Below are 15,214 nucleotides of genomic sequence, written 5' to 3'. Positions count from 1 at the left end.
ACCTCCAGTCTAAACTTCCTCTGTTTAAGTTTTAACCCGTTACCCCTTGTCCTGTCACTACAGTTCCTAACAAAGAGTCCCTCCCCAGCATCCCTATAGGCCCCCTTCAGGTACTGGAAGGCTGCTATGAGGTCCCCACGCAGCCTTCTCTTCTCCAGGCTGAACAGCCCCAACTTCCTCAGCCTGTCTTCATACGGGAGGTGCTCCAGTCCCCTGATCATCCTCGTGGCCTCCTCTGCACTTGTTCCAGCAGTTCCATGTCCTTTTTATGTTGAGGACACCAGAACTGCACACAATACTGCAGGTGAGGTCTCACAAGAGCAGAGTAGAGGGGCAGGATCACCTCCCTCGACCTGCTGGTCACGATCCTTTTGATGCAGCCCAGGATACGGTTGGCTTTCTGGGCTGCGAGCGCACACTGCCGGCTCATGTTCATGTAAAGAAGCACTTCTCAGTGTGCCCAGTGTCAGGACAAAAGGCAACGGGCACAAACTGAGACACAGGAGGGTACATTTGAACACCAGGAAACGCTTTTTCACTGTGAGGCTGTAGAGAAGCTCCACCCTTGGGATATTCAGAAGTCACAGGGATATGCAAGGAGCAATAGGTGACCCTACTTGGGCAAGGAATCGGGTGGCTCCAGAGGTCCCTTCCAATCTCAACCACTCTGAAATTCAGTGAGACTTCTTGGAAGCCAACAAGCCTTTGTGAAGCTCTGCTCTGCTTTCTGAACAGACACAAAACAGACATCTGATTTCCAGAGACACCTGCAGAGCAGCCTACGTGGGGCCCAGCTGGGCACATGGGGTCAGGTCAGGAGCACAGAACTAGTGAGTTATCTCTGAGCAAAGGCGACGGCCTCCCCAGCAAGGATGCAGTGCCACACATCCTAGTAGAGCAGGTAGGACAGACCCAGTGAGAACCTTATCTTAAAAGCCAAATGCAATCAACAAGAGGAAAAGACCCCACCTCCTCCTACAGCTCTCTTCAAAGCTGAACACCTGCACCATACCTAAAGTGACCCTGTACCACTACGTTGCTGAAGTGCCATCCCCTTTTCTTGCTCCCTTTCCTTCAGCCACTCCTGCTCTGTTGCACTTTGTGCAACGCAAGCAGAGCCCCTTCTCCTAGATAAGTACACAGCACGTTACTCGTGATGGGAAGTGCTGGAGCCCAGTATCATACATCAGGGACCTGCAGACAGCAACAACTGACCCCAAGGCCCCCGCAGCAGTAAGAAGTGAGGTACCTCAGGTCTTCAGTCTATCCATCCCACAGCAGTTGTTTCAGGATACCTTAGCATGCATGCAAGTACTTAAAGAAAGAAGTAAGAGGGGGAAAGATGATACTTCTGGAAAGAAACCAGCTTTAATCAGGGGTAGAAAGCACTCTGGAATCATCCAAATGAGCTGCAAGCAATTAAAGCCAAGGTCACCTGAAGCACACCCTGAGCAGCCCTCCTGACAGAACGCTCAAGTACAGGAGAGCTGGATACTGCAATTAAAGCAGTTTGCACGAGCACAGCTCTGTTGAATTAGGGACTGACTTCTCTGAACCTTACAGGAGCAAATCAGCGAGGCAACAGGATTCACACTGGTTGTACTCAGAAGACAGATCCCTTCCCCGCTGTGGCTAACAACAGGTCAAGAGTTCAGTGGATTTGAGGGCCATCAGCTTCTCCCCCTCTACACCCCCAATTCCTGCACTACTGGAACATCATTTTCTGTCTGAGAAACCTGCAAAAGGGATCTGTCCCTTCACAGCTCACCACATGGAAGAGCAGGGTGGCCTTTCAAATAAAAGGGAAGTTTGGGGATGCAGATGTTAAAGAGATGCTTTATCTCAAGTTTCAGAGCAGGCACCACTCCCGTGTCTGACCAGAGCACTTTTTCCCTTTAGATATCAGGAGCAGGTAGGTAGCCGGGATAATCTGTAGAAAGAGAAAGCAGAACGAACGCTGTGTAGAATGACTGGAACTCTGCTGGAGCTGCCCTAATGTGGGATTGCTGACACCCAGATCCAGGCATCCAAGCAGCAAGAGACTACTCTACGTATTCTCTTCATTCCTCTACATATTCTCCTCATTCTGCCCTGCAAAGATCTCTCTAAATGCCCTTCTTCACCTCAGTGTGACAAAGGGCAGCCAAAGGACACTCCAGCTCCTGGGTTTGCTTGGAGCTGTGACACGCTCCATGGAGACACCATAGCTCCTAAGGACGGGCAGGCTTGCCAAAGGGGAATTATCACCAACACTTTCACACTTTCTTTTGCAAAATGGTTGCTTTACACTACAAAGGTCCGGTATTCCCTGAATATAAGGGAAATGAGATAACGTTCAGGCCCTAAAGCAGGAGAGGTGACTGAAGCAGCAAATCCTAGGAGAGAAAAGAGGGTGATGCTGCAGGACTGCTGGAGGAGCAGAATCCCCAAAGCACTGAAGAAACAGCTCTCAAAGCAAAGAGGTTTGAAAGGGAGAGCAGTTTAACACCAGCTCTGTAAGCCACACGTGCCTGGTGGAGACTCCTTTTGGGAGGTGGTGTCCATGGATTTTCCAGAACCAGTCTGCCTCATGCTCATGTCTTCTCTGTAAGCGCTGCACTGCTGCCCTTCTATACTCACATGTACCCCACACCCAGACCCTAGCAGAGGGGCTGCTTGGCTTTGCTTGGGCTATCTCATGTCTTGCAGCCTCTGTCCTCTCCCACATCTCTTCCCTTTCTGCTGCAGACCAAGTTAGCCTTTCTCATCGTGCAAGCTTTCCTGGTGAAACACCAAGCTCATGCTGCTCTGCCTGAGTAGGACAACAGCACTGGGTTAGGTTTTAAGCCTTTTCACCAAAGCAGTTTGTCCAGCATAGGCTGTAGCATGATCATTAGTACAAAAGCAGGTCTGTTAAAAACTTGCCTTCAAAATCCGTGTGTCAAAAGAGATCTGTGGTGTTTCGTCCTCCCCCACCCCATGCTGCATTTCAGGAGCCTTCTAAATTCACTTTTTCTTCTATAGTCTTCTCTGCAGGCTGGGGTAACTGGAAGAGAGGGCAGTGTAAGGGGATTTCTGGGTTATTACAGCTCTGATAACACACTATGTACCAAATACTGAGCTGCAGAAGAGAATAACAGACTAAAAACGAACACACTTGTTGAACCTCAGGTCAAACACAGTCGCTCGGTGGTCCATGCACATGACAAGACCATGTCATAAAAACAAATGAAAGAAGAGTCAGCAGGAAAAAAACTATGGATTTGTTCCTTTCACTAAAATACACACCCTGGGTTGCCAAGGAAAAGTTTTCTTCACAGCTCAGAAATCACCCAGGCTAGCCTCATGCACCGAGAGCATAAATCAAGATTTCTCCACTTCCAGGGCTTACCCTCTTGAACCAGCTGGATTAATGGCTAATCCTTAAAGCAACCTTATACATTTCTCTTAGGACACATCACCAGACGTACTGAAAAAATGACTTTGGAGTGAAAGAGAGAGCAACTAAAATAAGCAAAACCCGACTTTGGTAGGTTGCCAGGTGACATTACCATTACACTAGTCTAGAGAACATTAGTTTCCAGCAGTACCATGACTCTAACCTCATCTTCACCTGTTTCGTTCCACCGCTTGGCTTTCAAGGACAGACACATTTCAAAGTAACTCACATAAATGGTGATGGCAGAAGAAATACTGATCTGTATTGAAGACAAGCATGTTTTCCTGGGATGCTTTCCAAGGACCTAAGGCTGGTCAGCTCAATGGGCTTGGGATCTGACCCCAGTAAGCCCATGACATGCAGTCCATATGCTACGCAGATGAGTTTCACAGCCTTGCTCATTCATTCCCACACTTCCAAACCTGCCCCTTGTACTACACTGGCTCCCAGTCTCTCCTTAGCTCAACTGTGTGTTAGGCAATGGGCCCCTTCCTACTTCCAGCACAGCAAGGCAGCCATCCCCAGGGCTCCATGGAAGAGCATGGCTTCAAACACACCTCTACCCTGAGCCCCAGCTTTGAGACTCCTGCAGAAGTCTTTTACCCTTGACTTCTAGAGAACAGTGGCCATGAATTGATCCTGCAGGAATCAGCAAGGAGCAGATGCTGATGGAGAAGGACAAGTCCAGGTTTTCATATATATTTGCACCTTCGCTCTCAATCTCAGGTGTCACCAGGTAGAGGTAAGGAAACTGGTCCCCATCTCTGATGGAGAGAAGAGTGTGATCATACATTTACAGAAGCATTGCTCTTCAGGTAGCTGGTGGGGGAAATCAAACTGCAGGTAGAAACTGGTATGTATTAATAATCCTTATTACAATGAATGAACTATTCTTCACTTTTCACAGGTGAAAGCAGGGCAGGGGTTCAGGAAATAGAATTAGTCTTTGGTGAGTGAGCAGCAATTTGAAGTAGCTGAACACTGTGACAGGCAATCTGCACACACACCCAGAGTTTTGCATGTATTCAAGCATCAGCTGTTGGAAACCAGTGAAATTTCATTTTCTGCGCAGGAGGGAGAAGAGATAAACCTGAGCAGTCTGTTACAGCACGAAAACAGCACAGCGAGGGAGATTGTTTGTTTAAAACAGATTAACTGTAACATAACTCCCAAATCTTTTTAGCTGATAATGGAAAAGGTCTGGGCGTGAATATCCATTTTAGAACATGTTTATGTCACACTTCAGAGAAAGGTCAGAATTAATGTTCTACCAAAAGAATTTCTCAAAGGGCAATTATCTTGACTAGGAGCAAAGAACATTGCTATTAGATTTACCACCTAGGGTTTAAATTCACCTGTTTTTTCAGTATCTTCTCTTTAACTGGGTAACTCACAGATTGTATTGGAAGCTGCATTAAAGAGATCTTACCGGAAAGGGCTTGGAGCAACCTGGTCTTGTGGAAGGTGTCCCTGCCCATTGCAGGGGCCTGGAACTGGATGAGCTTCAGGATCCCCTCCGACCCAAACCAGTCTGGGATTCTATAGCTGCAAACTGTGATGCCCACTAGCTGCTTTTCCCTCACTAACCCACCAACCCTAATTCTCAGGGGGTTCCCATGTGACACCTCCAAAGACAACGGGGAAGTTCTTTCTCTGTCTCATCAGCCTGCTGGTCTCATTGCTGTGTTTCAGTTTAACTCAAGGGCTCATCTCTCTCCTCTTGCAGGCATTTCCCTAGCGACAGTGGGAAGGGAGCAGATTCGTGTCTCTCCTCTTGCAGGCATTTCCCCAGAGACAGTGGGAAGGGAGCAGACTCAAAACCCAGACCTAAACCAATCTCATGAAGACAACAGTCAGAAAAATCATCATTTTCCTATGCCCTGGAGCTTGCTATTTCCCTCCTCGTTTCCACAAGCTTCTTTGTTGACATCCATACAGTGACCCAGTGCTCTGCAAGCAGATGGCACCAAGCCTGGAGATGTTACCCACGCCATGTTCCATTAAGCCCTGGCTGACTCAAAGCAATTCCCTGAGTGATATTACTGACTTCCTTGGAGTGAGCGGTAAACCCATCTTGGGAGCTTCGCAGGCTGTTGTATTAGCAAGAGCAAGCAAACGCATAAGCCAGGCTCCCTTGGATGCTGCTCTCTTTACAAAGAGTGTATCTCAACATTTTAGTTTTTCCAAGTGTGGTTCAGAGACAAACCAGTTTATAATTCCAAGTCGACTTTTCCATTCAGTCCTCAGCCCTAAGAGTACGGATGGCTTTCCCCCCTCGTTGTTTCCAGAACTCTTCCTTCCCTGTCCTCCACCTCCCTCCTCAACCTCCTCTCGTGTCCCTCCTCACCCCAACAGACACACAGATCATTGTGACCCTGCTTACTCCTCAGGTCCCAGCCCTACACCTTCACCCAGCCCAGCCTTTGGGTAGTAGCCTTCACTTATCCAGCCGTCAATGTGCAGAGAAGAATGTCACTGCTCCCTCAGTTGCTGTCTATAAAAGGCACTCACATCAATGTCAGCAAGGCCCATGTTTGCACATGCAATAAAGCTGTTCAGGTCAGGATCCATCTCAACAGAGACACCTCTAAACCAGGCTCAAGTAGCTGAGTTAATTCAGCGCACCCCAGGCAGGAATGAGCCCCTCCTTCACCACAGCCCTGCATGGAGCTGCTTCTTTCCCCATCAAACACCAGCTCAGATTTTGCACTTGCCTGCATTGTTTGCACCGGAGGCATCAAATGCAATGCTCTTAAAAGCCAGGCATGCTGGAAGAAGAAAACTCCTCTGCCCTACAGCAGTTAGCGCCTTGCCACTGAAGCAGCTACAGCCACGCTGTGATTGATTGAACAAGCCCTGGCCAAGGTTTTGTATGCCAGGTAAACATCCAGTCCCGGGCTCGCACCAATTGCACTGAAACAGAAGTGATTAGAAGGTGGTGAAGCTCCATATAGAGAGATCTACACAGCCAGGATGAGGCTGGAGGAGAACAAACCTGTGCTTTGAGTCTTACCCCTGCTCTATGATTTTCACACCTCAACTTGGGATTATAAAGGCTGTTTGTCTCTACTACTTGGAGTATGCACGGTGTCACACAGCACCAAAAACTGGTCTGTGCTTCAGTAACAGAAGGTGCAAACAGATGCTCCAGCTTGCACAGAAGAGCACGCAGAGGGGAGCCAAGGACAGCACATGTGTGCTCAGCAATGGTGATGCCCCACAGAACACAGGCCAACAACAATAGCAGCAGCTCCTCCTGGCACGTCAGAGGCCTCGGCACAGGCTGAGCTCCCAAGGGAGGATGCAGCAGTGCAAGATGTGCCTCAGAAAAGGGAAATGGTCTTCTTGCCTGCACAACAAGGTGAGCACTTGTTGGAGAGCTGCAGATAGAGGTGGGAAGTCTGCACAGCAGGAGAGATCATGTAAAAGAGGACAGTACCTTCCCCAGAACCCTACAAGAGCCTGAACACCCAGCTGCACTGATGGAGGAGTCTGTGCTCACTGGGTTGGGAAAAGGAGACCCGCATGATGGAAAAAGGCTGGAAGCTGGTGACTAGGAGCAGGAGGAAGGCTGCTGCTCCACCTGCAGACTGGCAGCTACAGAAGAGATTTGGTGCCATGGTATTAGATGAGGGGCTGGGAGCTCTGCTCATAACAGAATGGGAGGCAACTGAGCCTAAATCACATGGCAGCACCAGGAGAAAGGGGGAATAGCAATAGCAGACTCCCTGCTGTGGAGGACAGAGGATGCTGCCTGGGGAGATTTGATAGGATCCAGGACACTGAGGACAGTCTGAAGGCCAGGAAAGCCTCAGAAGTCTGTTATCCCCCACTGCTCATCCATGTGGGCACCAACACAACTGCCTTTGGAGACCTGGAAAGCATCAAGCAATATGACATGTGTCTTGGAGATGATGGCCAAGGACATGGATGCTGAAGTGGCATTCTCCTCAGTCTTGCTTCTAAAAGGAAGTGGTAACGGGGAAAAAGCTTGAAGAAGAGTGGATTGATCCTGCAAATCAACAGCTTGTTGCAAAGGGCTTTTACAATCATGGATCCCCTCTGAAGATCAAGGGCTGCTAGAGAGGGGCTGAATCCATCTAAGTGGAACAAAAGCACCTGTGCCAATAAGCTTGTAAGATGGTGAGAAAAGCTTTAAACTAGGAAGGACGGGGGGAGCAGGAATGACAACCCCCAGCTAAGTAAGGCTGTGGTGTGCTGGGTTGGCAGCATCAGCATGCTTTGAGGTTCCTTCATTATTAATGTATCCAAAAAGAAGTGTGAGAACTTAAAAGAGCGAACACTGCAGGGCTGAAGGGACTAATTGGAGACAGATGGTCAGACATCAGCTCTAAAAAGCATGAAGATCAGCTAAGAACATCAGTCATTTATCTGAAAATAGCTTGAAACACTGGAAGAGGGAAATCGCATCTCCCACCATCAGTGCCTTGAATCCAGCTGCAGGCTCCAGCTGTGAAACCCAACGCACCCCAGTAAATAGGTATCTGATCATAACCAGCATAGGACCACAGAGTTTATGTTGATGTGCCAGTGCAGAAGACAACAGTGAAAGGCTCTTGTCATTCCCTCCTTAATACCTGCCTAAGGCTTCCTTCCCTTTTCTGTCAGAGCGAAGCTTTTTGTCCTGTTAAAAATGACTTGAAGATGAACAAAAGCCCCTGCCCCTTGCCTCCTCTGAGCCAAACCACAGGGTGAGGAGAGCAGGGGACAGAGGAGTCACCTGGAAAAGCAGCCAGCCATGAAGTCCGCATCGGATGCAGGCAGCAGGGCTGCCTCCAGCATGGTTCACAAGAGCCTTTGCACTGGATTTGGGTCTCCTCCAACCTGGAGTTACCATAAGGGCACTGCCTCGGGCCTCATTCCTCATCTGCTCTCACCTGAACTTGCTCTGTCCCAGAAATCCAACAGCCACTTCCCACTTAAATAAAGGCAGGCACAGCCTAAGGACGCTGTGGCTTGCCAGGACTCAGAAACCAGGTGGCCACAACTCTGCACACCAGCTTGTCATTCAGCTGTCAGTTCTCCAAGCAGTTCTCTTCTCCTTTCTTGTTCTAGGACCCAGTCAGCAGAAACACTTCTAGAGCACTTGGCGTAATCCCAGGAGCCTCCTGTGAGACGCCCATGTGAGGGATTCAGCCACTGGGATTGTGGTGCTGAGCCTTCCAATCCCTCATGCTCCTTCTGTGCTGTCCCAGAGGGGCAGCCCCGCAGCAGGGCACAGTTTTCTCTCTGTTTCCTCCTCCCTGTCCCAGTCACCCTTCTGGTCCCAGCCAGCAGCCGGAGGTCAGTGCTGTATTGAGGCAACCGCGTGGTATGGGACAGACGATCACAGAGTCATAGAATCAGATGGGTTGGAAAAGACCTTCAGCATCACCCAGTCCAACCATTCCCCAGCACTGCCATGGCCACCACTAACCCATGGTACTGATGGCCTCATCTACACGGTCTGTGAGCACTTCCAGGGCCGGTGGCTCCAGCACTGCCCTGGGCAGCCTGTTCCAATGCCTGACTGCCCTTTGGGGGAGGAACTGTTCCCAGTATCCAGCCTAAACCTCCCAGTCCTAAACCCCAAGCCAGTGGAGCAGAGGGCTGCCAGCATCCCAGCAGGCACCACAGGAGGTTGCCCATGCCCCCAGCACCATGCCCAGCTACGGGAGGGCCGGCTGCCCACCAGCACTGCCACGCAGGCAGCTGAAGGAGTGACGCCCCACATCAGCACTACCCTCAGAGTGGGCAGACCCTCCCCGCTGCAAATGGCACCAATCTTTCACGCTGTGAAAGGGACAATCAATCTTGGGCTAATGCAGCTCGTTACAGCAGCAGCCATCACTTTGATGAAGCAGCACAGCTTGCATCCTGCAAGACTCGCAGTGAGAATGTAGTTTCCTGGCTGTCACATTTAGGGAGATGAGCCCGGAGGTCCCAGATAATGAGGCTATTACAGGAATCACACAAAGCAGCAGCCAAGCCTTACCCCGGTATCCCTGCCCACTCCCAAGGCTTTTCTCCCTCTACCTTTTATTTCCCTGTCCATTTCTGTACACACGCTATACTCTTTCTCTCCTTCTGCTGTGTTTAGTATAATGAGCTTTTACTCCACAGAACCATTGACTTTAGGTTGGAAAAGACCTTTAACATCATCGAGTCCAACTGTTAACCTTTCCATCCCAGAATTTCAGACACAGCATCTGTTAAGTTCAGAAGTCAAATCCATCCTGGTGGAAATCGAGCCCTTTGTGGCACATCAGACACGCTGGAAAACCCTGTGAGTTAAATTACCCCCGTTATCCCCTATTGAACATACAGACATACCTTTTCTTCTTTGGTAGGGACACTGTGCCTGTGTGAAGCCAATGGCTCTGCCTCCCCAGATCTCCCCCTCTCTCCCTCTTCAGTGTTTTCCTTTTGCTCGAGACTCCCTGCCACCAGACTTCTTACAGCGTGAGTTTCTTCCCAAGCACTGCTTGTCACGCTTCCTTTTGAAGCATGTTAAGGATGTGACACAGCTCTGAACTTCTTTGTCTTTCGGGGGTGGGGGTTAATCATCAGATTTCATATCGTCGCTATTAAAATCCATCACACAACAAACGAGTCTAGGTAATGAGACAAGGCTGTCACTTTGTAGGAAATCAATGTCACAGTGTTTTAGAAGCAAGATCCATTCACAATTACATTCCAAGAAAGAACGTATCTGGGCCACTTATTTCAGTGTTGGTAATGCAAAACATTGCCTTCCTGAGACATGTACCATCGAACACCAGCTCTACACCATGTGCAGAAGATGAATACGAGTACACAGGTTTGGAAGATACACTGCTAGGCTGCACTTCCTAAGATCTTTGGATGAATGCTTCCCATTCGCTGTAGGTTACCAGTCAGTCAAAGCTTTAACTGGAAATGGTCCATGTTTAATCTGGTTCCTCAGACCAGCTGGGCTGGCTGCCTTGCCCCATAACCGCAGCAAGTTGCTGACTCTCCCTTGGACACGCTGTTCTGCAGCAATCTGCACTTCTTGCAGCAGGTCCAGTGGACACACATGGTTTCACACTGTCCCCTTCATCAGCACAAACCTCCAGCCCCAGACGCTACCTCCATCCGTACTCCATACCAAGGCCAGGAGCCTCACTTACCCTGTGTCCAGCCCTGGGCTTTCACGTTCTGGTCTTCTGCTCATCAACTGGTAGAGCTTGAAGTGTCCCAGTGAAACACTCACATATTCACATGCACTGGGATAGAGAGGGAAAGAAAAAGGAACTGAGAAAGCAGGGTTAGTATGAGGCCAGGCCAGGCTGAAGAACAGACAGAGCTCACCCAGGGAAGCACAGAGCCTGCTCTCACACAGTTGCACCTTTTCAACCTCTCTCCTACCCATTCTCCCATGCTTGTTTCTCCCCAGTTTGCTCTGATCCCTCCTTTCCCTGCCTCTGGCCCTTCCCTTGAACACCCCACAAAGCTTTGTGCATTCCTGTAATCGCCTTCAAACATCCAACAGCAAGCTCTACACAATCCCAGAAACCTCCTGAAATGTCCCATCACAGGTTTGCTCTTCCACAGCATCCCAGACTGGTTTGGGTTGGAAGGGACCTTAAAGCTCACCCAGTTCCAAACCCCTGCCACAGGCAGGGACACCTTCCACTAGAGCAGGTTGCTCCAAGCCCCTGAGTCCAACCTGGTCTTGAACACTGCCAGGGATGGGGCAGCCACAGCTTCTCTGGGCACCCTGTGCCAGCGCCTCAGCACCCTCACAGGGAAGAATTTCTTCCTAATGTCTCATGTCAATCTCCCCTCTGGCAGGTTAAAGCCATTCCCTTTGTCCTGTCCCTACAGGCCCTTGTCAAAAGCCCCTCTTTGGAAGGTAAAGACAACAGGCTTTGCCCCTCTCTGTGAAACAGCATGTGTCCCCCGTGCTGAATGTGCCTGTGTTTAACTTCCTAGCGCCGTGTCAGCATGCCCTCACATCTCACGAGCAGCGCATTTGTCATCTGCAGGCACAGAACCATTTAGCTGCTAATGGAAGCAGTTTCCGCTCCCCTGACGCTGGTGTTCTTGCAGCCCGAGGCTCTGACGGGGCAATGCTCCATCCTGACCGCCCCAGCAGAGCAGCACCGCTGTGAACCCAAACACCCCCAGCAGTTTCCCAGCTAAGTTTAATCAGTGCAGAGCAATGACCCAGCATTGCTTGCTGAGCTGGGGGTCTGCAGGGACAGAGACCCACCGCATCCACACGGGTCTGTGTTCGCAGCCATGGCTCCATGCTCAGCCCCACTCTGCACATCCGCTGTCCATTCTCTTTCATGCCTCTCTGGGGTGCTGTCTGCATGCATCCTAGCTCTTGGTTTACCCCAGGAATGCCTACATTCATTAGAAAGGCCAGGTTGGACACAGGGGCTTGGAGCAAGCCGGTCTAGTGGAAGGTGTCCCTGCCTGTGGCAGGGGTTGGAACTGGATGAGCTTTAAGGCCCCTTCCATGCCAAACCATTCCATGTTCCTACAATGAATAGATCTTTGTCACCCTCACCTTACCAGCATGACTTCCACATGTAATGTGAAAGCTGGAGATGCTCAAGATGCAAGTCAGGAGGCTGCTTTCCTTTTCCATGCCCACTCCCAGGAGAGAAAGGCAGGCACCTGGAAGAACAAGCCCCAGGAAAGGCCTGAGTCTGGAGGCACCCCGAATCCCCTCTACCAGTGATAGCAGGGTGCTCAGGGCAAGGCTTTACAAATAAGCACTGCAATAGGTCTGGGTTTAGCATTTTAGCATTGGTCACATCATGGGGGTTGTGGTCCCCTTCTGTTCTGATGTCTTTTTAGACCCACCATCCTAATGAGATAGAGTTGTTAAGAACAATCGCTACAGACACTTTCTTAGCCATTGGAAACAGCAGCAATTCTCTGTATGCCCCATTGCTAAAGGGCTCATTTATGGCCCAAGTCAGTGGAAGAGGCTTCATGTTCTCCACCCCTTGATTAAGTACTGCGCTTGAAAAGCAGGGTTAAGTGTTTACGAGCAGCACAGGACTTCAACTATTTCTCACATTGTACCACACTTCACGGCTTCCTGAACACAGCCAGACTCGGCAATAAAAGCATTCCTGCCAGCAGCACAGACCACACGTGGAATATTGTGCACGGACAGACACAGCACTTGACCAGAGTCCCACTGCTAAATTGCTGCTGGTGTCCCCATGCTTTGGCACAGGACAAGTGGCAGCCCCAGAGGACCCACGGATCTCAAAGGATCCTCAATGCCCCTCTGCAGAAACCACTGATCACAGAGATGGGGGGTGAAGAGATGTGACTGGCAAATAAACACCTCCCTCAGTGGCAGTGAGCCCAATACGTCCCCAGTCACTGACATCTTAAGAAGCACTATGTAACTAGTGAATAAAAATAACTTCTTTCAAGTCTATTACCATGAAAAATGGGAAGGACTTTATTGACTGGTAATTAGAATCTCGCTGCTTTTGGTAGCATATAGGAACCAAGGAACAGGCATTTGTGTTAAGGGTATAGAAGCCAAACTGCACTAGCAATAACTGTGTTTTATCATCCTGGGAATGTACAATAAAAAAGATTCAGATCCTGTAGCTGAAGTTTGTGAAAGGCACTGGTAATCAAAAGTCAGCACAGAGTCTTAGCAAACACTCGCATTTAAAGAGCTGGGTTTGTGTCTGTCATTTTCATTCTGGGGTGTTGTACCTGTCTCGTCTTAATGAGCTGACGGTGGAATGGAGATCAAAATTACCCAGGGTTTCTCCTGGAGCTTGCTCAGTAGGACTATCGAAAGGATGCTCTGGGCTGCATGGGCACGTGGGTCAGAGTGAGGTTTGGGGGGTTATTTTTCTCAGTGTGGATAAATCAAAGGATGAGAAAGGAAACCATGGAAGGGTTGGAAGAACTGCAATAATAAATGGTGTTCCCAGTGCATGAACAATTCCACTCTGGAAACTGCATCAGTAAGAGCCTGCCCCAAAAGCTATCAGCAACTACACAAAGGCTCCTGCAGCATTGGAAGAGAAGGGGAAGGTCACAAATCGGGCTTGGTGACAAGGCTGAGAGAGCCACTATACTTGGCTGTTCAGGATCCAAGTCTCATTCCAGCTGTGCCTTACAAGGATCAACCAGATGTCCTAAACATTCACAGACAGAAGGGTTTCATCCTGCTCTCCAGCCCCTCACAGCCTTATTGGGCAATGAATTCTGCCAGGTTCAGCAAAAAGAGAGTTCTCTGCAGCTGTCCAGCTAAAACCTTCCCAAATGCATTTGTACTTCTATTAAGCAAGCATCTCCTACAGCACTGCCAGAACAGTCCAGATCTTGCATTTGCAAAGCTAAGATATTGCTACCAATAAAAAGAAATAGATGGCAATTACTAAGGAATAATGTTTACACCAAAAATGACTGAATTTATTACCCTCTGAACACGTGCAGCATAAAATGGAGGTTTCGGCAGGAAGCCTGAACCTTTCTGGTACATCATGCAATAGGGTGACAAACAGGCACTTGCAACGCACAGGAGTGTGTTGAGATCTGGTGACAAGGGTCCCAACCACCCTCTTTGCCTGTATGCTGGAGAACTCTACTACAGGCTTACAAAGATATCCCCCTGGAGACTCTCAGTGAGATAGGAACTGTAGAGCACAGCTCTTGGGAAGAAAGGGAAGGCTGAAGATCCTTGATTCAGTCCCTACCTGTGCCACAGCTGAGGGACAAGCCACCAATGCATTCCAGAGGCTCTGGAGTCTGATTCAGAAGCTCTCTGCACATAGGACTAATGATCAATGTGACTCACCGTGCTTGCCCCATTCCTTCTTGGTGGGACATTTCAACACAGGATTTACCTAACCCCTTCATACAAGGAAAAGGTTTTCAGTCAGCTTCTTATGTATCACCCACACCACCCCGCACTAGGACTTTCCTTCAGGCAATAAGATGTCTTTGCTCAGAAAGGAGCATAGTTTGCTGTTGGAGCAACAAAAGGCAGCCTTCCTGCTCGCCTGAAAGAGACACACACACGGGCTGAGGCCCACCACTCTCAGCCCTGCAGTGATTCATCAGTTCATCCCCCAGTCTCCTGAATCCGGGTGCTGGTTATTTCAGGTCCATCACAAGGTCTGACAACAAAGCCCTTTCCCCAGGCTTGCAAGCTCCTCACCATGGGACAGCCCTTCCTGGAGACCTCCATGGAAACCAAGTACTGACCCTGGGGAATCCAACCGCAGAGCTGGAAAACCCTAGAAGCCACAGAGGGTCAAACTAACCCTCTGCCCGTGTTTCTCTTGCTCTCCTCTGAGCCTAACACAGCCCTCTCCTGCTGTCAAAACACCTTCTGTAAATGTGGGGCAGTGTTCTCCTCTGCCAACAAAACCAAAAACCCTTTGCAACTGGCTCTGCTCCACACAGCCCCCTCGGGCAGGTACCCCTAAACCTCCCTTGTCTTCCTCAACCAAACCCCACATCTCCATGTCAGGGGAAACAAGAGAGTGGGCCCATCTTCTCCATCAGGCTTCTCCTCACACAGATACCCATATACCTGACCTACTTGAAGATGTCCCTGCCCATTGTTGGGGTGCTGGACTAGGTGACCTGTGAAGGTCCCTTCCAACCCAAGCTACTCTATGATTCTATATAAGTCAAGAACAACATCCCCATGATTCATTGCACATTTCTTAGGGATTACATTTCCCCATGAATCTTAAAGCACATGACTGGTACTCCCCTCACACACACACCCCCACTTCCCAGTGCCACATCACACCTATCTGCCCATGCTTT

General features: G+C 49.5%; 1 long non-coding RNA gene across 1 annotated transcript; it reads right to left on the bottom strand.

Annotated features, from left to right (window-relative positions):
• Positions 1–1,721: 1,721 nt before the first annotated feature.
• Positions 1,722–10,947, bottom strand: LOC136016000 (uncharacterized). The gene is made up of 3 exons (XR_010613447.1): positions 10,570–10,947; positions 2,905–3,025; positions 1,722–1,930 (listed from the first exon to the last, which is right to left on the bottom strand). It is a non-coding gene; the product is annotated as an uncharacterized LOC136016000 (long non-coding RNA).
• Positions 10,948–15,214: the final 4,267 nt, after the last annotated feature.

This window comes from Lathamus discolor, chromosome 5 (genome assembly GCF_037157495.1).
Source record: "Lathamus discolor isolate bLatDis1 chromosome 5, bLatDis1.hap1, whole genome shotgun sequence".
Classification (NCBI taxonomy): Eukaryota; Metazoa; Chordata; class Aves; order Psittaciformes; family Psittacidae; genus Lathamus; species Lathamus discolor.
The sequence above is the reverse complement of the archived record's forward strand: the minus strand, read 5'-3'. Positions and strand labels throughout refer to the sequence as shown.